The following is a 23963-nucleotide window of genomic DNA, read 5'->3' as shown; positions in this document are numbered from 1 at the left end:
TCAGTTTCTTCTTTTGAAAAATTTTAAATATATTTTAAAAAAATATTTACTTATTCAAGAGGTAGAGAGACCGAGATTGAGTGCTCCCATTCACTGGTTCACTCCCAAATGCTGGGATCAGGTAACTCAACACAGGTCTTCCAAGTCAGTGGTAGGAGTCTGACTGCTTGATTCATCACTGCTATCTCCCAGTGTCTGTATTAGCAGGAAATTGGAGTCAGGAGAGACAGGCATTGAACCCAGGTACTCCAATATGCAATGCAGGCATCTTAACTGATGTCTTAACTGCTAGGTTAAAAGTCCACATTTTCAAATATATAAAAATGCATAATGTAGTATAATGGACCCATATGTTCTCTGCAATTGGAGACTGATTGATAAAATATATTTCTACGATTATACCACTACCTACCACCCTTTAATTTTTTTTAGCAAATCCATAGTATCTCTTCATACATACTTTTCATATTTTGTCATTAGAAAAGTAGTGCCCTCCCTCTCTGTCTCTCTCTTAATAGTAAGCATGTTAGCCAAGTTTAATGAAGAGAGTTCAAGTGACAGACAGGTGGGCTTGTCAGGAAAGAATTGAGAGCTGAGTCTGCATTCAGACTGAAGTTTCTATAGAAATTGGGTAAGGGCATTCTGTCTCCCTGCAACCCACCATGCACACTTTTTGGATATTACTGGGTGGAGGGCTTTGTGGACATGGAATTCTTGAAATTCTTCCCAGAACTTCATTATGGAACTAGTAGCTCCTTGATGTAGACTGAGATTTCTTTAAATTTATCTTGAAATTTTACTGATTATAAAATCACAAATAGAATAGAAACAGATTCTACAGAAGAGATTCAATTCCTTCATATTGCTGGAGAGAAAATGAAAACATAGAAAAGGGGAATACCTTGCTACTAGTGACTGGTAGAACTTATTTTCAGTCATAGAATTTTATTTTTAAGTCATAGTTGTTCATGATGTCATATTAAAAGTACAGAAGACCCCTACCTCAGGCCATATACAAAAATGAACTCACAATAGATCAGAAACAAAGTAAAAGCTAGAACTATAGGAGTCCAAAAAAAACATAGATGTAAATCTTTATGACGTTGGATTGGACAATAATTTAAATCCAAGCAGTTAAACAACCAATAGATAAAATGAACTTCATCAAAATTAAAACTTCTGTGCATCAAAAGACACTATGAGGATGACCCATAGAAGGTGAGAAAACACTCACAAATCATATAACTGACAAAAGTATATTAACCAGAATATATGAAGAATTGTTATAACTCAACAATAAAAATGCAACCCTTTTTAAAATGTGCAAAGAGTTTGCTTAGGCATTTTTCCAAAGAAGTTAAAGATGTTGCCGATTAGTGTATGGGAAGAAGCTCAATATCATTAGCTATCAGGGAAATGTGAATCAAACCCACAAAATACCACTTCATGCTCACTAGGATGGTTACAATAGAAAGACAGATAATAACAAGCATTAGTAAAGATGTGGAAAAGTTGGAAGAATTGTGAATTTTTGGTGAGAATGTAAATGGTGCAGCCACTTTGAAAAAGTTTGGCAGTTCCTCAAAAGTTTAAACGTAGAGCTATCATGCGATAAAGCAATTCCACTCCTAGGAATATGCCCCGGCAAGAGGAAAGCATATTTTCACACAAAAACCTCATGTAGAAAAATGCACACCGCAGCAGCATTATTCATAAATGCCAAAAGGGAGAAACAATCCAAGTGCAATAAACTGCCAACTGGATTAAGAGAATGTAGACTATCCATAGCGTGCAATATTACTAAATCATAAAAAGGAATGAAGTACTGACTCATGCTACGGTATGGATTGATCTTGAAAACATGCTTAGTGAAAGAAGCTGAACACAAAAAGCCACGTATTATATGACTTCATTTTAATGAAATATCCTGAATATGCAAATCCATAGCTATAGAAAGGAGATTAGTGATTGCCAGAGGCTAATGGGTGTGGAGTTTATTTTCCAGGTAATCAATATATTCTGGAATTAAATATGAGGGTGACACAGCTTTGTGATACTAAAACCAATGAATTGTGCAATTAAAAATGCCAGTTTATTATATGAGTTATATCTCAGTAAAATACATAGAAGTGAGCACATTTCCGTCCTCCAAGATGATTACTGTCTTCATTTCAGTAATTTTCTTCCTTTTTCTACCTTTTCACAGACTTTTTCCTAGAGGGGCATTCTATAAAGGTAATCCAAGGTCTTAGGCACACAAAATGTTAAAACACAGGAATTCCTTTTGCTTGTATTATCATTTGTTTGAGAGATAGATATAAAGAGTCAAAGAGAAACAAAGTATTCGTTTCTACTGGTTTACTTTCCTTAATGCCTGCGACAGCAGGTCTGGGCTGGGGCTGAATTGGCCTGAAGCTGGGAGCCAGAAACTCAATCCAGCTCTCCTCCCTAAGTGTTACTTCACTCATCATTAGTGCCTCTAAGCTGCACACTTAGATCAGGATCTGGTGCAAGGAATGAAGCTCAGGTATTCTGATGTTGAATGTGAGCATCTTAACTGGTGTGATAATTGCCTTAACATTTGACCCTACTTTGGCTTTAGAGTGATTTCAGGCTTACAGAAAAGTTGCAAAGCTAGTACAGAGAAATCCTGTATGTCTCTCACTCAGTTTTCCGTAATGTCAGCACCTATGTCTTGATGGGATCAAAACTAAGAAATTAGCATTGGATTACTACTATTAAATAAAATTCAGATGATTTCAATTTTACCAGTTTTTTGACTAATATAAAAATTTTTGTATGTTTGCCCAAGATTGTGTCCATGATGCCATTTTGCATTTTGCTGTCACTTCTTTTAGTCACCTCTGGTGTGTGACTGTTTCCTCAGTCTTTTGTGTTCCATGACGTTGACAATTGAGAGTCATTCAGGCTTTTTACAGAATGGTTCCTCAGTCTGGGGTTGTCTTTTGTTTTTCTCAAGATTTCATTGAAATTATGGGACAGATACCACAGAGGTGATATGACTTTCCCATCAATTCAATTAGGGAGAACACATATCATGTTGACTCTGATGACTTGGTTTCATTAGCGTTTGCTAGGATTTGCCATTGTGGATTATCTCTTTTATCCCTTTCTACACTCTACTTTGAAGTGAGTCACTGAAACCAGCTCACATCCAAAGAAGGGTCTGGGGAGGTGAACTCTACATTCTGGAAGGGGTGGTATCCATGTACATTATGCAGAAGTTTTCTCTATGGAAGATTTGTCTTTTCCTCTGCATATTTATTTGGTCCCTTATTTACATCAAGATAGACTTATGTGTATTTTACGCTTTATGTTATAATCTGATTCTGCTATTCATTTTGTTGTTTCATTTGTCCCAGCTTTGGGTCTCGTAGTTCTCTCATGTTAGCTTCTATATGATCTGGTTTGTTTGCTTATTTTATTTGAAAGGCAGAGTGACAGAGAGGAAGGGAGGAAGGGAGGGAGGGAGAGAAGAATCTTCCATCCTCTGATTCACTCCATACATGGCTGCAATGGTTAGGTCTGGGCCAGACTGAAGCCAGGAGCCAGGAATTCCAGGGTCCCACCTACTTGAGCCATCTTACACTGTTTTTTCAGGAACACTGGCATAAGCTTTATCAGAAGTGGGCTAGCTGGGACTTGAGTGGCACTTCAATATGGGATGCCCGTGTGGCAAGTGGTGGCTTAACCTGGTATTCCGCAATGCCAGTCCAAATCTGGATCTGTATTGTTTTTGTTTGTTTCCAAAGCACTTCTTATCTTCTGACCCTACAAAGTGTTCCAAACTCTTCTTGGATTCCCCCTGTTCCAGGCCTAAAATTAATCTCATTTCTTTATTAAGGCATCAGTATCTAGGGGCTGGCTTCGTGGTATTGTGGGTTGGACCGCCACAAGTGATACCAGCATCCCATGTGGGTGCTGGTTTGAGGCCTGGATGCTCCACTTCCAGTCAAGCTCTCTGCCAGTGTGCCTGGGAAAGCAGTGAGTAATGGCCAGGGTGCTGAGACCCCTGCACCTACATAGGAGACCTGGGGAAAGCTCCAGGCTCCTGGCTTTGTCCTGGTCTATCCCTGGCTGTTGCTGCTATATGGGGGTTACCTGGTGGATAGAAGTTCTCTGCCTCTCTGTCTCTCCTCTCTCTGTAGTTCTGCCTTTCAAGTAACAAAAAAATAAATAAATCTTAAAAAAAAATCAAGATCTAAACAACTGGGTATCATAGTGGTGACGTTTGAATAATTGCAATATGCCAGTTTGAAGGAAAGGAATGAATTTAGTCATGGAAGAAAAAGGAGAGAAAAATTCAGGAAGTGTGTTAGATGATGGCTGGGGATTGAACAATGTTTTCAAGCTGAACAATGTTTTGTGCATGAGTGTGTGTGGCAGCTCAGTACAGGAATTTAAAAATATTTATTTATTTTGCAGGGTGGGAAAAAGAGAGTTCTCACCTGATGGATCATTCTTCAAATGTCTGCAATGGTTGGGTGGGAGTCTGAAGCCAGGAGCTGGGAATTCAATCAAGGTCTTCCAGATAGGTGACAAGAGCCCAGTTATTTGAGCTCACCATTGCCTCCCAGGGTCTGCATTAGCTGGAAGTTGGAATCTGGACCTAAGACTGGGAGCCAACTCCAGACATTCTGATGTGGGCTGCAGGCATCTTAATAGCATTTTAACCACCAGGCTGAATGCCCACCCCATCACAGGCATTTTAAAGTGGTGATGAGACACAAGCAAATTTATAGCAAGCCACCTTCGAAATTGAATATGATATGCAATTGGACTCGAAAAATTTAAACCCGACCTTTCATTCCCACCTTCATTTAGATTCTCAAAAACTGACACTGCTATGGATGGCTTGGATTTTCTCTCTTCTTAGGAAGAAAACTCAAATAGGCACTTAAAATATAAATGAAGGTAATAATGATGACTAGAGAGTGCTATTGTTTGGGACTCTGAAGCTCCTGTTTGTGTTTTATTATTTCCAGTTTTGACAATTTTGTTGCCCCAGGCAGAGAGAGATTGTATACCAGGCACGCGAATGGCTGTGGTGGAGAGATTGGAAGGGGAGAAGTGTTGAAGTCACGGTACAGCAGGCAGGAAAGCACTGCAATTCTGTTCTCTCTAAACCTGAAGTGCAGAGGCTGGCAATGCAGGAGATTGTAAAGGGAAATCTGCTTAATAGGAGAGCAACGAGGTGGACAGTCTTTGCTATACTAGTATTAACATATGTGCACCTCACAAAATACGTTTTTGAAAGTGCTGGCAGACACATTTTTTTTTTTTTTCGGAATAAAAACTGGAGAGCGCAGTTTTCAGCAGCTGAAGATTTTGAATTGTACTATAGATTAGCTAGAAGTTACAAAATGCCCTTCCTGAGTCAGCTGAATAGTGAAATGAAGTTTCCCAAAGTTGGTTTAGCACTGGTAGGCAACATAGTAACAGGAATAGATTGAATCCCTTCACAGGGTGGAACAAATAGATCTTTATGCATTTTTATTTACTTTCCTCTGTTTAAAAAACAGAAGGACACACACACAGAGGGAGAGAGGGAGGGAGGGAGAGAGAGGTATCCTCCGTATGCTGGTTCACTTCCAAAGCCCATAACAGCCGGGAGCTGGGCCAGGCCAAAGCCAGTAGCCAGGAATCCCATCCAGTCTGCCATGTGGGTGGCAGGGACTCAGCCACCTGAGCCATCACCTGTTGCCTTCCCAGCATGCATCTTAGAAGGGAAGCTGGGATCAGAAGTGGACTGGGGCTGTGCTGAGGCACTCTGATATGGGATGAATTCCAAGTGGTGTCTTAAACACTCCACCAAACACCGAGCCCATAGTAAACATTTGATTCCTCCTTATTTTCCAAAGGTACTTGAAGACTTGCTATGATTTATAAAAATGATGTTGTAGAATTTCTTTTACCTCAGAAACATATGCTGCTATAGGAAGAAGATGTCATAATTTAACTTAAACAAAAGCAAGTGGAATCTATATTCCATTTCACCTATAGGGCTGTGTTTTCCTACTTACTGCTTTGCAGGCAGTGTGGCTGTGTCATACTGGCCTAGGGTGGGCACTTACCTACCTCTGCTCTTTGCGCTTGTGATGGGCTAAGTTGTGTCCTCCCCATTCCCTCTATAAAGGAAATTCAAATGTTGAAGTCCTAACTCCAGATACCTCAGAATGTAACAGTATTTGGAGATAGTGTCTTTAAAGAGGTAATTAAATTAAACAGAGTCCTTAGTGTGGGCCCTAGTTCAGTGTGACTGATGTCCTAATTAAAAAAAGGAATTTGATTGGACATAATCAGAGAGTGAAGATGATGTGGAGATACACAGGGAGTCAATGGCCATTTGAAAGCCAGGGGGACAGACCTAGAACTGACCATTTCCACATGGCCCTAAGAAGCATTCCACCCTGTGACACCTTGATCTCAGACTACCAACCTTCAAAACTCCAAGAAAATGAATTTCTTCTTTCAAAGGCTCCTGGTCTGCAGTGCTGTGTTATGGCAGGCCTAGCAAACCAATCCAATTCTATGCCAAAAAATTGCAAATATGTTTTTGGGGAATGAGATAGGTATTTGCTGGGAATCACTGTTTAGTGATATCCAAGTTTCTTTTATTTCTTGACTAATCATAACTACCCATGAAATGGCATTAACTTTTTTATATTAATGAAGAATGTTGGAGAAATTAGATAAGTTGTGTAAAACCAAAAAGCTAGAAATGGAATAGATTGAAATGTGTCATTCACCTGCTAGTGCTGGTTCTTTTCACTTTTTTGTCATTGAAAAAGAATGTTCAACAAGGAATTCAAGTTAAACCCTTGATGTATTTCTATAGTAACTTGAATAGAGATATGTACACCTACTTAGGAGCAAGATTAAGCCCCAAGGAATCTTTAATCTGGAAAGAATCCAAACCTCTTGAACCCCCAGGATGACAAACAACCCTCTTAATGATCCATGAGTTGCTTTGATCTCTCACTAGATGGCACTAGAGCCCATTTGAGTCATTATGGTACTAGCATCTCAACACAATTCTATATTTTGTGCTCTGACCATAACCTGTTTGGGCTTAAAATTGATTTTCTACTGTTAATATTTCTCTACTTACAATTGAGACGAGAAACCCTAAAAGCACCAAAGTGTGGGAGTCATCTACCATATTGGTGTGGCAGGAAATGCTCACAATCATTGCAGAGTTATTGATACCTTATCCAATAAACGTTAGACATTTTCTATTTATGGAGAAGTCCTTAATATACCATTTCATGGTTGAATGTGTAGAGATCAAGGGATTTCAAATTATTCTATCTTTGGTTCCTGTAGTGATTGAATCACTCTAGGGAGAGGCATGTAACTGCTGTTTGGCCTAGTTTTCCCATTTAGGAAATAGAAATAAAACGTGGGACAGATTACTTGGAAGGACTCTTGGAAGATGAATGAGGTAGTGTCTCTTAAAATACTCTGTGGTTGTTGGAGAAATACAGTTATATCCTCTTTGTAAATAGCAGAAGAATGATGAGGCCTGCAACTTGACTTTGACCCATCAATGCTTGCTTGAATCTTTAACCCTACTTAGTCATAGATTATCCTCAAATAGTTTTACTGCTGCTTTTCTGAGTAAGAGGAAACGGCATGCATATGATGGAAACTGCCTTTTAGAGGATGGATTAATGGATGTGTTTTACCTTTGCAATGGAGAAGTTTGTTCTGCCCTCCAGAAGTCATTTCATCCCTATTTTTCTTCAAGCTCAAATGGTTTGCCATTATGGGTAACATTCATGGCAAGTTTTCTTTATCCATTTTCAGCAGGCATGGTTTCCACTGTACTTTGTTTTCAACCTATTCTCCAGATGTGTTTGGAAAGGCACCTTGGAGGGTGCACACGGATATTTCAGACTCATTCGGAGTTCAGATTCTTGAAATATGCTATGGACTAAATTATGTCATCTTAAAAATCTTCTTGAAGCTCTAATCCCCAAAATGAGTATATTTGGATACTTAGGTCATAGGGAGATGATTAAAGTTACATGAATTTATAATTGAGGCTCTGATACAAAGGGATTCATGTCCTTATAAGAAAAGACACCAGGCACTTCTGGAAGTGGCAGCTTACAAGGATGAGTCGAAATGGGTCAAAGTGAGGGAGGAGGTCATCTTTCTAAAGGTGGCAAGAGAGATGGCAAGGACAAGAAAAAGAAATAGGAACCTCCAGTACCCACCAGAGTGAAAAAAGGTGAAAACAATGGGACTGATGCTGCCAGCAAACTGCCACTGGAGACAATTCACCCTCGCCGCTGGCTAAAATTATTGAAGCTAGTGAGGATGAAAGACTATCTTCTTATGGAAGAAGAATTCATTAGAAATCAGGAACAAATGAAGCCATTAGAAGAAAAGCAGGAGGAGGAAAGAACAAAGTCGATGACCCGAGAGGGACCCCAGTGTCAATAGGAGTCTTGGAGGAGATCGTTGATGACAACACACCATCACCTTGGCTTCCGTGGGGTCGGAACACTACATCGGGATCCTTCCTTTTGTGGACAAGGATCTGCTGGAACTAGGCTGCTCAGTCCTGCTCAAGCAAAAGGTATATGCTGTGATAGGGATGCTGATGGATGACACGCATCCCCTGGCTGCAGTGATGAAGGTGGAAAAGGACCCTCAGGAATCCTATGCCAATACTGGGGAGCTGGACAACCAAATTTAGGAAATTAAAGAATTTGTAGTGCTTCCTCTCCCCTATCCTGAGTATTATGAAGAGAGAAGAATAAAGCCCCTCGAAAAGGTCGTTCTCTATGATCCATCTGACACAGGTAAAACCTTGTTGGCCAAAGCAGTAGCAAACTAAATGTTAGGCACATTCTTGATAGTGATTGGCTCTGAACTTATTCAGAAGTGCCCAGGCAATTGTCCAGAGCTTGTACAGGATTTTTTTCGAGTTGCCAAAAAAAGTATACAAGCTATCATGTTATTGGTGAAATTGGTGCTATTGGGACAAAAATATATGACTCAAGTTCTGGTGATGAGAGAAATTCAATGTACAGTGTTAGAACTGTTGAAGCAACTGGATGGGTTTGATTGAAGAGGATGAGTGAAAGTTATTATGGCCACAAACTGAATAGAAGCTTTGGATCCAGCACTATGAGGCCAGACTGCATCGATAGAAAGACTGAGTTCTCCTTGCCTGATGAAAAGACTAGGAAGCTCATCTTCCCAGTTCACATGAGCAGGATGATGCTGGCTGATGATGTAACCTTGGACAAGATGATCATGGCCAAAGATGGCTTCACTAGTGCTGGCATCAAGGCAATTTGTACCAAAGCTGATCTGATGGCCTTGAGAGAATGTAGAATGAAAGTAACAAATGCCCGGGAGTGCAGTGGAGGATGGCCCATGTGCTTGGGCCCTGCACCCACATGGGAGACCAGGAGAAGCACCTGGCTCCTGCCTTTGGATCAGCGCGGTGCGCCAGCCGCAGCGCACCAGCCGTAGCAGCCATTTGTGGGGTGAACCAACAGAAAAAGGAAGACCTTTCTCACTGTCTGTCTCTCTCACGGTCTAACTCTGCCTGTCCAAAAAAAAAAAAAAAAAAAAAAAAAAAAGTAACAAATGAGGATTTCAAAAAATCCAGAAGAGATTGTTCTTTATATAACACAGTTAGGCACCCCTGAGGGGTTCTATCTCCAGTGGACCACAGCTCCTTCAAGATAATGGCAGGAGCTTTTCCAGCCCCTAAGGAAGGTGTGTATGGGGAAGCTGCCCAGAGGAACCCATGTTCCAGCTGATTTTTGTTAGCAAGCATCCTGTGTATCTTGGAGTGTGATATGTTCTTTGGTCACTGCTGCATTCTGCTTCCCAATAAAGTGTGTTCTTTCCCATTAAGAAAAATGAGGCATCAACGAGCTTGTCTGCTCTCTCCTCCTACATCATGAGCAAACAGCCAGGCAGCCCTGCCTGCAGGCCAGGAAGACAGTCCTCACCAGGACTGAGTGTGCTACCACTCTGAGCTTGAACTTTTAAATTCCAGAGAAAGTAAATAAATATCTTTCATTTAAGATATCCAGTCAATGGTTGCTTTCTATGATAACCTCAGCAGACTAACACAAAATGTTTCCTCATGGCTCTAAGAAAAGGGTTGGTTCATTTTTTGCTGTAAAGGATCACAATGTATTTTAGGGTTTGTGGGTCACACAGTTTGTGATACCTACTCAGTTCTGCCATTCTGCCACAAAAGCACCAATAAGTACTGGGTAAAAAATGCATGAGGGGCCAGCATTTTGGCACAGTGGGTTAACCTACCATCTATGGTACCAGTATCCCATACTGGAGTTCTGGTTAGAAGCCTGCCTGTTCTTCTTATGATATAGCTCCCTGCAAACATGCCTAGGAAGGCAGTGTAAGACGGCCCAAATCCTTGAGCCCTTACCATCCATGTGGGAGATCCAAATGGAGCTCTAGGCTTGGGCCTGGCCCTGCCTTGGCCCTTCTTGCATTTAGGAAGTGACTATTCTGACAGTCACCTTTCTTTTGCCTTCCTTCCAGTGATGCCAAGCACTTAGCCAAGTCCCTCTTTTTCCTATCATGGACTATAATTATTTTAAAGTGTCATGTCTTTGGCCTCCATGACTCTGCTGTGATGGCTAAAGTTTTTTACTTGATTGTTGAGTTACAACCACAAACATCAGTTATAAGATGCTTATTATGTCCCAGGAGCTAGGCCAACTATTTTCCAAATATAATCCCATTTAATTATTTTAACATTCCTGTAAGATAGGTATTATTATGTCCACTGTGTAGATGAGAACCCTGAAGTACAGCCTAGCTAAGTAAAGGGTCCTGATTGAATAATTGGCAAGTGAGCAGTGGAGCTCGGTTTTGAAGCTCAGGCATGTCTGGATCCGGAATCTGTGTTTTTATTCCTTTCCCCCTGTTGGTTCTTTGTCACCATCACCCTTTCAAAATGCTCTTTTGCCACTTAAACCCATGTAGTAAAACATATATAACACTCAAGTTTCAAGGAAAAGGTATTCTCACTGGAGACAGAGTATGTCATCTGGATGAAGAAACTTTTTATTTTATCTCTGTAAATTTTAGGAAATATTCTTATAAAGGACTGAGTTTTTATAGATAATGCTTGTATCATGTTAGTGCATTATATTCTTGTTAAATATGAGTTAGCCAGCGCTGTGTCAATATTCTTTTGTCTGTACATATTATTAAGATAATTGACTCCTAGAAAATAGGAATTACTTATTTTTCTTTTACCTATAAAGAACCATGTTACTGTCTGGAAGAAAGACTCAACCACTCTGAGGCAGAACTCATGTTCATCCTTATGTATTCTTCATGTCTGATTCAGCTTTGGGACTTTAGGGTCTCATATATAAAATAGATGAGTAATGCTCATATGTCCCTTCTAGGGTGATTGAGATTAGAGCCAACGTTTGGAGAGTACACAGGCTTGTCTCTGATTCCTGATGACACTGGTGAGTGTTAAAGCTGCTGATGGCATTGATGCCATAAGTATCTTCAGATCAGGTATAAATCAACCTACTGAAAATAAGACTACTGTTAAATTTCATGAGATGTGAGTTAGAACTCTTTTATGTGTTTTTTAGATCGACTGTTCTTGTGTTTTTAGGAAAAATATGGTTTTCTTATTTTGAATAAAAATGGCATCATGGAGGTTCTTGATATGACAGTGAGCTCTTGTAGAACAGCTTGCTGTTGAAGGGGAGAAGTGAGACACATGGCTTAGATTTATCTTTGAAATATACAATTTAACATTTAAATGAACTGGAAAAATGCTTGGGGGAAAATGTGTTTTTTAAAATTTTTTTGAAGTTAAATACCATGAACTTTTTCCATTCTTTCCCATATTCATATTAATATAATGGGTTAATAGATCAGGGCAGGGTTACATAAATTGAATGAGTCTTTATGTCATTGTGTTTATTATAAACTATCATGTTGGGTCAGCAACCTTGGCTGCCAGAAATTGCTGCCATCCAGGCAGTCTCTTGAGACAATATGAGGAGTGTTAGAATCCAGATTTTCTTGTCTACACTGGCCCTCATGTATCCCTCAACCAGCAGTACTTAAATACAATCATCTCTTCTTTGATTATTGCCTGCTTTGTGGATTAACTGGGGAAACATAAGCATTGGAAGCAATTCCCTCTCTTCCCTCCCATTTCCCTTGCCTTTACCTGCTACGGTTAGTGTTTGCTCAAAGTCTACCAAGAATTTTGATACTTACTTGAACCATATACGATTAAGAAAACAAGTAGAGATAGGGTGCATTGCTAGGACATATACTCATGATTTAGCACTCATGAGAGATTTTGGCATATACCAGTAGAACATATCATGTAGTGGTGACAGGGTATCATGTAGTGGTGATAGGGAACCAGTTACGAGCTGATTGTAGCTCTGTAGAGTAGCAATCATGGGAAGAGGAAAGTCACTCAGTCTTTCTGGTCCCTGGAAAAGGGTTGTCAAACATAGCAAACAGAAGCACAGAATGCCCAGTTAAAAGTGAGTATCATAAATGCAATTAACTTTAATGTGTATATGTTCTAATTATCAAGTGGATATATTTATACTAAAATTAGACTTTTAAAAATGTGTTTATTATTTCAAGTTATTTGAGAGGGAGAAAGAGTGAAGAAGACAGAGAGAAAGAGAGAGAGCACACTCCCATCTACTGCTTCATACCCCGTATATCCACAACCACTGGGGCTGGGCTGAGGTCATAGCCAGGAGCTTGGCTCGTGACACAGGTCCCCCTCCTGGCAACAGGAACCCAATCATGTGAGCCGTTATTGTTGTGTCCCAGGGATGACATTAGCAGGAAGCTGGAGTGAGGAGTCAGAGCTGGGGTGTGGGACACTGGCGTCTTAACTACTAGGCTGAATGCCCACTCCCTAGGTGGATGTTTATTGTTCATTAGAAATTCAAATTTAACTGGGCATCCCGGGTTTGATGTAGCAACCTTACTCTGGTAGTACCACAAAGGCAGAATCTAAGGCAGAGGCAAAGGGCCAAGTTAGGCAAGTGAGGGGAGAGAAGAAATATACAATAAATTGGGGGATAAGAAGATCTTGGAAATTAGGAGAAACCTGTGTCAGGAAGAGATGCTATCAGATCTCCTTTTTAGAAAGCTTAAGGTCCTCTTGTATGAAATAGAGAGATACTGAACTGGATCACTAATTTGTGACTAATGGGTTGAGTACCATTGATTGAGTACCATCAATCAATGGGTTGATTCATCAGTAGATTCTGCTTGCCAACTGTGTCTACCATCTTTCTCACTCTACTTTTTCTCATTACTTCCCAAACCTCTTGTAAGTTATTGTTACCTAGATAAATAACTGCATAAGTGTCTTTAACTTCATATCCTCTCTTCTTCCCACAATTGACATATCTCCCTTTCCACAGAGTCAAACAACTTGAAAGAATAGTCTCCCTGTCTGTATCTTTGTTCTCTCCACGTCTCAGTTCATTGTGGTCTGCTTAAAATTACCAGCAACCTCTCTTATACAAAACCAAGTGGATGTTTCTGAAATTTTCCATACATGACCTCCTTATAGCATTTGGCAGAGCTGGTGCCTTCCCCTCATTTGTCCATTCTATTCACTGTTTTCCTTTCGGTTCTGAAAGAGTCTACCAGCCTTCACAGACTCTTCTTCCCCTGCATTGTCTATTCATGGGCATTTAAGAGTTTTTTCCTAGCTTCTAATTCAGTCTGCAGATTGTCATTTTACCAGTTTATACATATAGCTTCAATTGGCATCTTTATGTTGATGAACCACAATTGTGTAACTCTACTCAGATCTTTCTCTGAGCCACACACTCATATTTTTGACCTCAGGGTACCTAAAGTTGATGTCCTGTTGCTAGCATACATTGAATGTAGCCTAAATTCTTGTTTCTATACCAACAGAGTGTAATAAGAATGTCATTTATTTTTCTCTGATAATCAAGAAGTGGCAAAAGAGGTAACTTTTTACCGTTTTTAAGGCTCCCATTCTTAAGATAAATCTTCTCTGAATGCAGACAGGCCTTGACCTTTATCAGTACAATGATTTGTTTTTGAAGAGTAACTAACCTAGTTGTGGCTGAAGCTGTCCAGTACCCCGTCTGCCTGACCATAGCCTTCACAAGTCTCAGGTTATTAACTGTTGGTTCTGTTGTTAATATCCTAATTACTTCTTTTAGTTATATAGAATTATTGATATGCTTCACTCTTTTGTCATATACAAAGTCATTGCTGTGATTATTGTGATCTAAATACTTCACATATAAGTGTCCCAGAAAGCACTTTAACACTTCCTTACACACCCCCTGCCAACTGAACAAGGCACATGTATCAGAAAGCTTTGTTAAGGCTATACACACTACAATGTCATGCATGTGTAAGTTGGTACCACAATTTCTCAAGTGAACATTCTTTTCAAGGAACATTCTGAACACATTTTGTAAAGAAAATCACATTTTGCCCTTATATGTGTTGCATTTTTTTTTGACAGAGTGGACAGTGAGAGAGAAAGGTCTTCCTTTTCCATTGGTTCACCCCCCAGTGGCCATTGCAGCCGGCGCACTGCGCTGATCTGAAGCCAGGAGCCAGGTGCTTCTCCTGGTCTCCCATGTGGGTGCAGGGCCCAAGGACTTGAGCCATCCTCCACTGCACTCCCAGGACATAGCAGAGAGCTGGACTGGAAGAGGAGCAACCGGGACAGAATCCGGCGCCCCGACCAAACCGGGGTGCCAGCACTGCAGGTGGAGGATTAGCCTATTGAGCCGCGGTGCCGGCCCTGAAAGTTGGGGGATATGTGATCTTGTTAAAAATGTTGGCACCAAGGCAATTAAAATTATCTGTAATGTGAAAAACTCAGTAATATCCTATTTATTACCAAAGAAATCCTTTGAAAGATTATCTGCAAAATATCAAAAGTAAGTACCTTGCTGACTCTTCTTTCATTTCATAAAACTTCAAGATAAGGTTTTACTCTAGGAACAACAACACAATACTGTTTTAATTAGAAGTTCATTTCATTTTACTTTGAGAAATCAAGTTCTCTTCGGAGGGGTAGAGGTCATTGAGAGATTGTCTTAGTTTCAGCTGACCACAGGTGTGTATGACACCAGACACTTACTTCTCAGAGTCCTGGGGCTGGAAGACTACGATCAGGGTGCTAGCATGGTCCAGGGGCTTTCTGGTGAAGGGTTTTTCCTGGCTTATAGACAGCTGCCTTCTTGCTGTTGCTTTCTCCACTTGAATGAATGCAAGAACGCTGGTCTATTCTTCTAAAGGCTTTCACCCCATCCGGAGGACCCCTCATGCAGACCCAAGTACTCTCAAAGCCCTACCTCCTGATACCCTCACACTGGGAGTTAAAGTGCCAACACAGAAACCTGCAAGGGAGGTGGACACAATGTTCCGTCTAAAATGGGTGGTCTCCCTGCCATGAAGATATTCCTGTATCCATCAATTGTCAGCAAGTTTTTCTGTCTTTTTGGATAAAAAGTATGTGAGGACTTCTTAAAATAAAAATGATTTAAGCTGAGAAATGAATCTTAGTAGGATTGGCTGCTCTGTCTCAATAAAACCTGTGGCATTGGATGAGTAGATGCCCAACAAATTTTGAGTGTGTTCTTTAGACCATTGTGTATGTGGCTGAAAAAAGTACATAACCTTTGATAAAGGCTACCTTTTCTAGCATTTTGATTTGACCCTGTGTCATTTCTCTGTAAACACAGAATAAAGTTGGGGAAAAGTCAGGTAATGAATTTAGCAGACTGAAATGAATCAGGTCAGACTTTTCATTCTTTTAAACATTGCTGCTGTTGCCAGTTTCTCTGTGTTTTTACCATTCCAGTAGAGTTTAGAATTGTGACATTTAGAAAAAGAACTAATTTTGTAGGAAAAGATTATTCTTATTTTTAGGCCAACCATATATACACACAAAGATAAAATGTGTACATGAATATTCATAGCAGCATTGTTAATTATAGCCCAAACCTGGAGACCATCCAGATGACCATAAACTGCTGGATGAATAAACATACAATTGAATATTGCTCAACAATTAAAAAGGAGTGAACTGCTGATACATGCTACAACAAAATTGAACCACAACATTTACCCTAGTGAAAGAATCCCAGCGCATTATACTATGTATTTTATAATTTCATGTGCATAAAATATTCAGAAAAGGCAAATTTATAGACAGAAAGCAGATGAGTGGTTCTTGGGGCTGGATGGGAACAAATATTAACTTAAAATGTGTGCATTAGGGGTCTTTTAGGGGAAATAGAAATGTTCTAAAATTATTGTGGTGATGGGTGGGTAACTATACATTTTCTAAAAGTCACTGACATGTATATTAGCAACAGGTAAATCTATGCTCTGCAAATTAAATCTCGGTGAAACTATTTTAAAAAGAACTTCTAATAAAATTCTGTCCTTGCTTAATGAAAAACTAATTAAAACTCATATCATCAGAGATTGTTTTTGCTCAATCCAATCTAGATTTCTCTTCTTTTAGATTATGTTGTTCTTAACATCATGATTTTTTCACAAATCTTTTGGAGTTCCTTCAAAAGTATTAATGGCCAACTGGACACCTATTTTCTTTGGAAAGCTGAAGAGGGAGATGAGGTTATTGAGACCACAGACTGACCTGTAACTTTTAGGCACAAGCTGCTTAGCAGAATGACAAGAACTGTAAACACTGTAATTGGAAGTCACTGGATGAGGACCTCTGTCTTTTCTGGCACTGTCAGTGAGACAGAAACTGAAGTATGGCCTTGGCAAATCGGTCTAATAACTGTGCTTTATTCTCATTATGAGCCACGAGAGTACAGTTCCTGACATATCGGCGTTCTTGAATAACGTCCATCAGGACTTTGTTATTGACATGCTGCAGATTGAGCATGTTTTTGTCAGAGGAACACCCTGCTCATCTGTAAATCAGAATCTTTGGAGAAAATGCAAAGCGTTGTTAAGAAAAGCAGATAATAAATGGTAATGGAGCAAGAACGGGCTGTGTTAGTACTGTTAGTCACAGTAAATGCATCTGATATTTAGCTTTTGCCACAGACTACAGCTTTGTGCAGAGAGCAAATGATGTTTATAAACTTGTCTAGATAGCTAGTCTTCCACAAAGGTTTCCACATACTCCTGCACTTAATGGAGTCAAATACCTGAGTTTAGTTTAAAAGAGGACATAAAATCAAAATGCAATTCTTGCCATGTTGCTTGCCTCCTAAACTATGGGAAATAATGTCTAATTTTCTACAGCTGCCTTGAATACTCTACTGATTGGGCCATTGTGAATGGGATACCTGGAGGCACTGAGTTATTCTTTGATTTGAGACCTAATACAAACAGAAGTATTGTCATGCAGGAGATTTCATTAAAGCACTGCTTTAAGTGCGCTCTTCATAAAAAGCTAGACATCTTACTTGACACTTCACTCAGGTGCAGTTTGTGAGGGATGGAAGTAGACAGTGGTTTATCTAAATACTTAAAAGTCCAAGCCATTTTGTAATGTAAACCTTTAGATAGGCAGAATTGTGTTGGGAGCTGCATGAGAAAGAGAAAAAAAAGTGGAGGGCACTGATCTTAAGGAAATTGAAGTTTGTGAGATGAAATATACTCATTTTTTAAAGTGAAGTCAACATTACATGATGCATGCCAAGATAAAATAGTCCATGATTTTTGGGAGAGTTGAATCCTGGCTCAGAGAGTGAAGGAAAAAATCAGGAAGAGATGAAACTACAGGTCTACTTTCAAGAGGGGGAAAACTGGCCAACTGGAAAAGATGGGAGTCTTTTCAGGGGGTATGGGTGTATACGTGGAAATGGTAAATGATATTTTGAAGACAGTGAGGAGAGTGGTTCGCTATAGCAGAAAATACACTGGAGAGTTTTGAGAGATAAAGTTAGAAGGTACTTTACTTTTAGTGGATTCGCTTGAATGCTCAGTGGCAGGTTTAAATTTTATTCTGTAAATGGGAAGTGAACAACTGAAAATTAAAAAAAAAAAGATGTGATGTGATAGAGAAGGTATTTGAAAATTAATGCAACTCTGTAGGGAATAGATTGGAAAGAGAAGACCATGAACACTCGGGAAAAGCAATAGTAAAGTATCCTTAGTAAAGATTGATATGAAAGAGATAAAGGGAGTGTCAAAAGGAAGACATTTATGAAGGGGTTGTCAATAGGAAGACAAACATAAAAGAAGCGCAACTGTACATTTGGATGAATAAAAGAGCAATTGTATTAACAAAAATTTTAATGAAGATAAAGAGCTAGTAGAAATGGAAAATGGAAAATTATGAGTTTTCTATAACCAATGTTGAATGCAGTATGTAGAGCGTGTCTGTAAGGAGACCCATCAGGTAGGCAGTGCTGTAGGCACCTACACTGACTACTTTGTGCTGTGTTGTGTCGTTTGTCCCTATGGTAGGATCTGGCTACAGTAGGAGCCCTGTACTAAGGAGGTAATGTCTGGGAAGAAAGAAATATATAATCATGGGGAGTTGATAAGCAGTCAGGGATGCACATCTGGGACCCTCTGCACAGAGATCACAGTTCAAATTGTGAGACTGATACGTTTTCTTTCACATTAAAACAAAAAGAAAAGAGAAGAAGAAAATGACCAGTAGACAAATCTTGGGAAAATCTTCAGCTGAAAAAGTGTTAAAGGGGCCCACAGAAGAAATGATGTTGAGTTGAAGGAGTGATTTGATGCATAAGATTTCTACGATTTTAAAATGGCAGGTAAAAAAAAAAAAGCCACATAGTAATTTTAAAAGAAAAGAGTTTTTTTGAATCCTAATAAGCAACCATTTAAAAGTTTGACTACGTAAGAATTGAACATGGTTGGTTGTGATAATTTTTTCTGTTAGGTTATGTGGGAAATGAGAGACATCATAGTGTGCTTAAGTATAAAATCTTTTGTATGTAAAGAAAATGTGGCTCAACATGTGTGTGTTGATGAACCTTGAGTAGGTAGTGGGGAGCCTGTTTATTTCTCTGGGTTGATAATTTACTCCACTGTGATTATGTGAAAAGGAATTAGTTTTGAAAGCTGAATTAAATACAAGGTAAAATATCTTTATTCAGAGCTAACATGTATAGTTCAATGCTGGGAAATATTTCTTGTATTTCTAAAAGGGGTTTTTTAGCCAGAGCATCAAGAAAATGCCACCTACATTTTTCTTCCAATAGAAGAGATTATTTTTCCCTTTTAAAATAATTTTTGAGACATTGCCCTTGAAATCTTTACTAAGTTGAGACAATTATTAGAGTTTTTGGCATTAATATGCTGTATTCATATCTGGATTTTGGCTATAAATACTTAACATCTATTATAGTGAGAAATGAGTTTGGAAATTTTCTCTTGAAATTTCAGGTTCAGTAAGCTCATTGCTTAAAGTATATCTGCTCAACAGCCAAGATCCACTGACAGTTACAATTTTTTTCAAGTTTGACACAGTTGGTCTTTTCTCTGGAGTTCCAAAAATAGGCCACTTGGGTCTTTCAGCTCATAAATATAGCCCAAGTGTATTTCTTTTTGAGACTAAAAGAACCTCAACATGGAGCACAAGTATATTTTGATCCACATACATACCTTCACAAAGCAAAGAACAAAACCAACGCTTCATATACTGTTTTCCTTACATCTGCATACCTTGATTATGGTGCTGAGATTGGGAACATTTATAAAATCATCACTTGAAAGCAAATGGCAGAGGGCTAGTTTTTTCCACCAGTGATGCAGAATAGAATAGAAAAAGTAGATCCTATCTTCAACTCTGCTTCTTTTTTAGAATGATTTCGACAAACTGTGAAGGTATTTCACTTAAATGGTAGTCAACAAAGCTTAAGAAAAAAGAATTTTTGTTCCAGAGAATATTTAGTTAAATATGCCACATAAACTAATATTTGAAGAGATTTTTCCCATCGCTGGGATCATCCCAAATCAAACCAAAGAAAATAAAAAGTAATGATTGATCTTTTGTTAAACTTGAATTTTCATATCCTCTGCTGAGTTGTTTGTTTGAGGATTAACTACAAAAGTTACACAAAGAAATCTCATAGGATTTCTTTAATAGAAGTTTTGGAAGTATTCAGAATGCAAGGTCTAATGAGAGTCACCCCAAAATGTAAAGCTTTTACTTTTTGCAATTAAAAGGGCTATTTCATATGAAAGTACAACAGCCCTTGAGGATTCTTGTTATAGATTATAGTAATTGCCAATTTCATGTGTGGGGGAGAGAATAGTTTCATAAGGGATTTTTCTTATCTCTGTTCTTGAATGTTTACTAAAATGTCATTCAACAGTGTTGGTGTCTTCTACTCTGTGTTTTTAGATATGGACCAACTGAGATGTCTGGGCCTGATCTTTGTGCAATGTTTAGGAGCTTTTACTTGATATCAGCCTGATCACATTTTGGAGTTTTACTTAGGCCAACATTTATAGTTATTCTATTCTTTGGCCAAACCAAAAGTACCCTTACCCTCAAAAAAAGTTATAAAAATGTGTGATACTGATGAGAACTTGGTGTTATTTTTACGGAGCTCTAGTATGTAAGCTTTGTGAGGAGTGGTAACTTCTTATTCATTGCTCAATATCCTGAGTTGGAAGAAACAATGAATCAAAGTTCAGTATGAACTGAATGAATTTCTTAAATGGGTGTTTGTTTTGTATCATCATTGATGCCACTGGGGGGAAAAGTGTGCAGTGGGAAGTGATGCTGACTATTTTAGATGCATAAGAGCTCCTCACAGAAATATTTTAAAGAACTTTCCATATACAGCTCCCCCATTTAGACCCAGGTTCCTCTAGCCAGATCCAAATGATCTTATTTTTAAACTTGTTTTCTAGCTTGCATAGTTGCAAAGATTTATAGCTCATAGAAAAGGAAACGGGAAATATCTTAGATATAACTTTAAAAAGATCCATGATCACCTTGCTGACATAATAGTGCATTTAAATTATGCTTAGTTTGAAAACATAAAACATTTACTATGTTTTTATAATCAATTAACATCAATGTAGCATGTGTTACATACATACAACGTTCATTGACCATAATCAAGATATAATTGTTGGGGCTGGCATTGTGGCATAGCAGATTGATGTTGACATCCCATATGGGTGCCAGTGCAAATCCTGGTTGCTCCACTTCCAATCAAGCTCTCTGCTTATGTGGCCGGGAAAGCAGTGGAAGATGGCCCAATTGCTTGGACCCCTGCACTTACGTGAGAGACCGGGAAGAAGCTCGTGGCTCCTGGCTTTGGCCTGGCCCAGAGCCAGCCATTGTGGCCATTTGGGCAGTGAACTAGCAGATGGAAGATCTCTGTCTCTGTCTCTGTGACTCTTTGAAATAAATAATAAATAACTCTTACAAAATAAAGCTATAATTGGTGTCTGCTGAGTTAGATGTAGTGCTTGCTATGAATGTGTTATGCTATTTCTTACACATCCCCATAATCTTGGAGTATTAATTTTGATATTAATTTTATGTATTTAATAGCATGAACGTTACCTGTATTTTTGGTAACTTCTCAAGTTTGCACGTGTACTTTTCCTGACTTGTCTACCAGATTCACATCTGAACTTTTTTTTTAAGATTTTATTTATTTTATTTTTTTAAAGATTTATTTTTATTTTTTGAAAGACAGAGTTGCTAAGAGAGGTAGAGACAGAGAGAGAGGTCTTCCATCTGCTGGTTCATTCCCCAGATGGCCACAATGGCCAGAGCTGTGCTGATCTGAAGCCAGGAGCCAGGAGCTTCTTCTGGGTCTCCCACGTGGGTGCCGGGGCCCAAGCACTTGGTCCATCTTCTACTGCTTTCCCTGGCCATAGCAGAGAGCTGGATCGCAAGAGGAGCAGCCAGGATTAAAACCGGTGTCCATATGGGGTGCTGGTGCTTCACACCACAGCTTTAACCCGCTGCACCACTGTGCCGGCCCCAAGATTTTATTTTATTTATTTGAAAGGCAGAGTTACAGAGAGAAGTAGAAACCAAGAGAGGGGCCGGTGCCGTGGTGCAGTAGGTTAATCCTCTGCCCGCAGCATCAGCATCCCATAGGAGCACCAGTTCTAGACCCTGTTGCTCCACTTCCAATCCAGCTCTTTGCCATGGCCTAGGAGAGCAGTAGAAGATGGCCCAAGTCCTTGGGCCCCTATACCTGGTGTGGGAGACTGGGAAGAAGCTCCTGGCTCCTGGCTTCGGATGGCACAGTTCTGGCTCTTGAGGCCATTTGGGGAGTGAACCAATGGAAGGAAGACCTTTCTCTCTGTCTCTCCCTCTCACTGTCTGTAACTCTACCTCTCAAATTAAATAAATGAATGAATGAATGAATGAATGAAACTGAGAGAGAGGTCTTCCATCTGTTGGCCCACTCCCCAAATGGCCACAATGGCCAGAGCTGAGCCAACCTGAAACCAGGAACCAGGAGTTTCCTCCTGGTCACCCATGTGCGTGCAGGGGTCCAAGCCCTTGGGCCATCCTTTACTGTTTTTTTCAGGTGCATTAACAGGGAGTTGGATTGGAAGTGGAGCAGCTGGGACTTGAAATGGCTCCCATCTGGAAACCAGTGTTATAGGCTGGAGCTCGAACCCACTGTGCCACGGTGCTGACACCCACATCTGAACTTCTAGGAGGACATCTTGGTCAATACCTCCTCTGCCCCAGAGTACTGGCAAATGCTACAAAAAGAAAGAGAATTCGGACTTGGTGGTTACCAGCATGCCAAATGCAACTGAAGTCAAGAAGAACGACAGATACCAGTGAGATTTTTGATTTGGCAAGAAGGTGTTTATTAGATGTCTATGAAAAGAACAGTCTTTATAGCTAATTGAAGGTGGAAACCGGAAAGGGAAACAGCGATAAGATACACTTAAATCCATCAGACAGAAAATACGTAAAAGGCTGACAACACCAATTATTGTAGACTGTGGGAAAATCTCAAGCACCAACAGTGAGAGAATACAAGGAAACAACTATGGTAGAGAGGTAGCTGCCATCATCTTCAAGATCCAGTGAACTTCAGCATGTCCATAGCCAACACTCAGATATTTCAGTACTTGCTCTGTATTTTAAAGAAACTTTTCCTCATGTCCACAAAGATATTTGTACAAAAATGTTTATTTAGCATTATAGTTGGAAGTGAAAAATTAGAAGCAATGTGAATTTCCTTTAATAAAGGAAAGATAAATAATTTATGACCTCTTCATATGATAAATGGTATTCAGCAGGTAAAATGAATTAATTGAAATGAAATGCACCAATATGGATAAATCTCAAATATATGTAAGTACTTGTAATGCATAAAATGCATTTAGATCAAATTTCAGGATATCTCATGTGGAATATATCATTATGTACTTCTAAAGCATTCCAATGGATACTGAATATGTGAAAGAGACATTCATACTTGGTAAAACTACATAGATCCACACGTTGTTGTCAAAGTAGATTAAAGTGGGGGGGCTGGTGCTGTGGTGTAGCAGGTTAAGCAGCTGCCTATAGTGCTGTCATCCCATATGGGCACTGGTTCAAGACCTGGCTGCTCCACTTCTGATCCAGCTCTCTGCTATGGCCAGGGAAAGCAGTAGAAGATGGCTCAAGTCCTTGGGCCCCTGCACCCATGCAGGAGACCTGCAAGAAGCTCCTGGCTTCGGATTAGTGCAGCTCCAGCCGCTGCACCCATCTGGGGAGTGAACCAGTGGATGGAAGACCTATCTTTCTCTCTCTCTCTCTCTCTCTCTCTCTCTCTCTCTCTGCTTCTCCTCTCTCTGTGTAACTGTGACTTTCAAGTAAAATAAATAAATCTTTAAAAAAAGTAGAAAAAAGTGAATGGGAAGGATGCAGAATAGTGATTGCTTGGTGCAGGGCAAGGTTGGCAGAGATTTTAGAAAAA

At 39.5% G+C, this 23963-nt stretch overlaps 1 pseudogene; it reads left to right on the top strand.

The window, feature by feature from the left end:
- The first annotated feature begins 8151 nt into the window (after positions 1 to 8151).
- The window catches only part of LOC149120125 (26S proteasome regulatory subunit 4 pseudogene), a 116753-nt pseudogene continuing 100941 nt past the window's right edge, over positions 8152 to 23963 (top strand).

The sequence above is a fragment of the Oryctolagus cuniculus genome, chromosome 20 (genome assembly GCF_051225735.1).
Source record: "Oryctolagus cuniculus isolate XC-2025 breed Fujian yellow rabbit chromosome 20, ASM5122573v1, whole genome shotgun sequence".
NCBI lineage: Eukaryota > Metazoa > Chordata > Mammalia > Lagomorpha > Leporidae > Oryctolagus > Oryctolagus cuniculus.
Note: the sequence above shows the minus strand (reverse complement) of the source record. Positions and strands in the feature narration are given on the sequence as shown.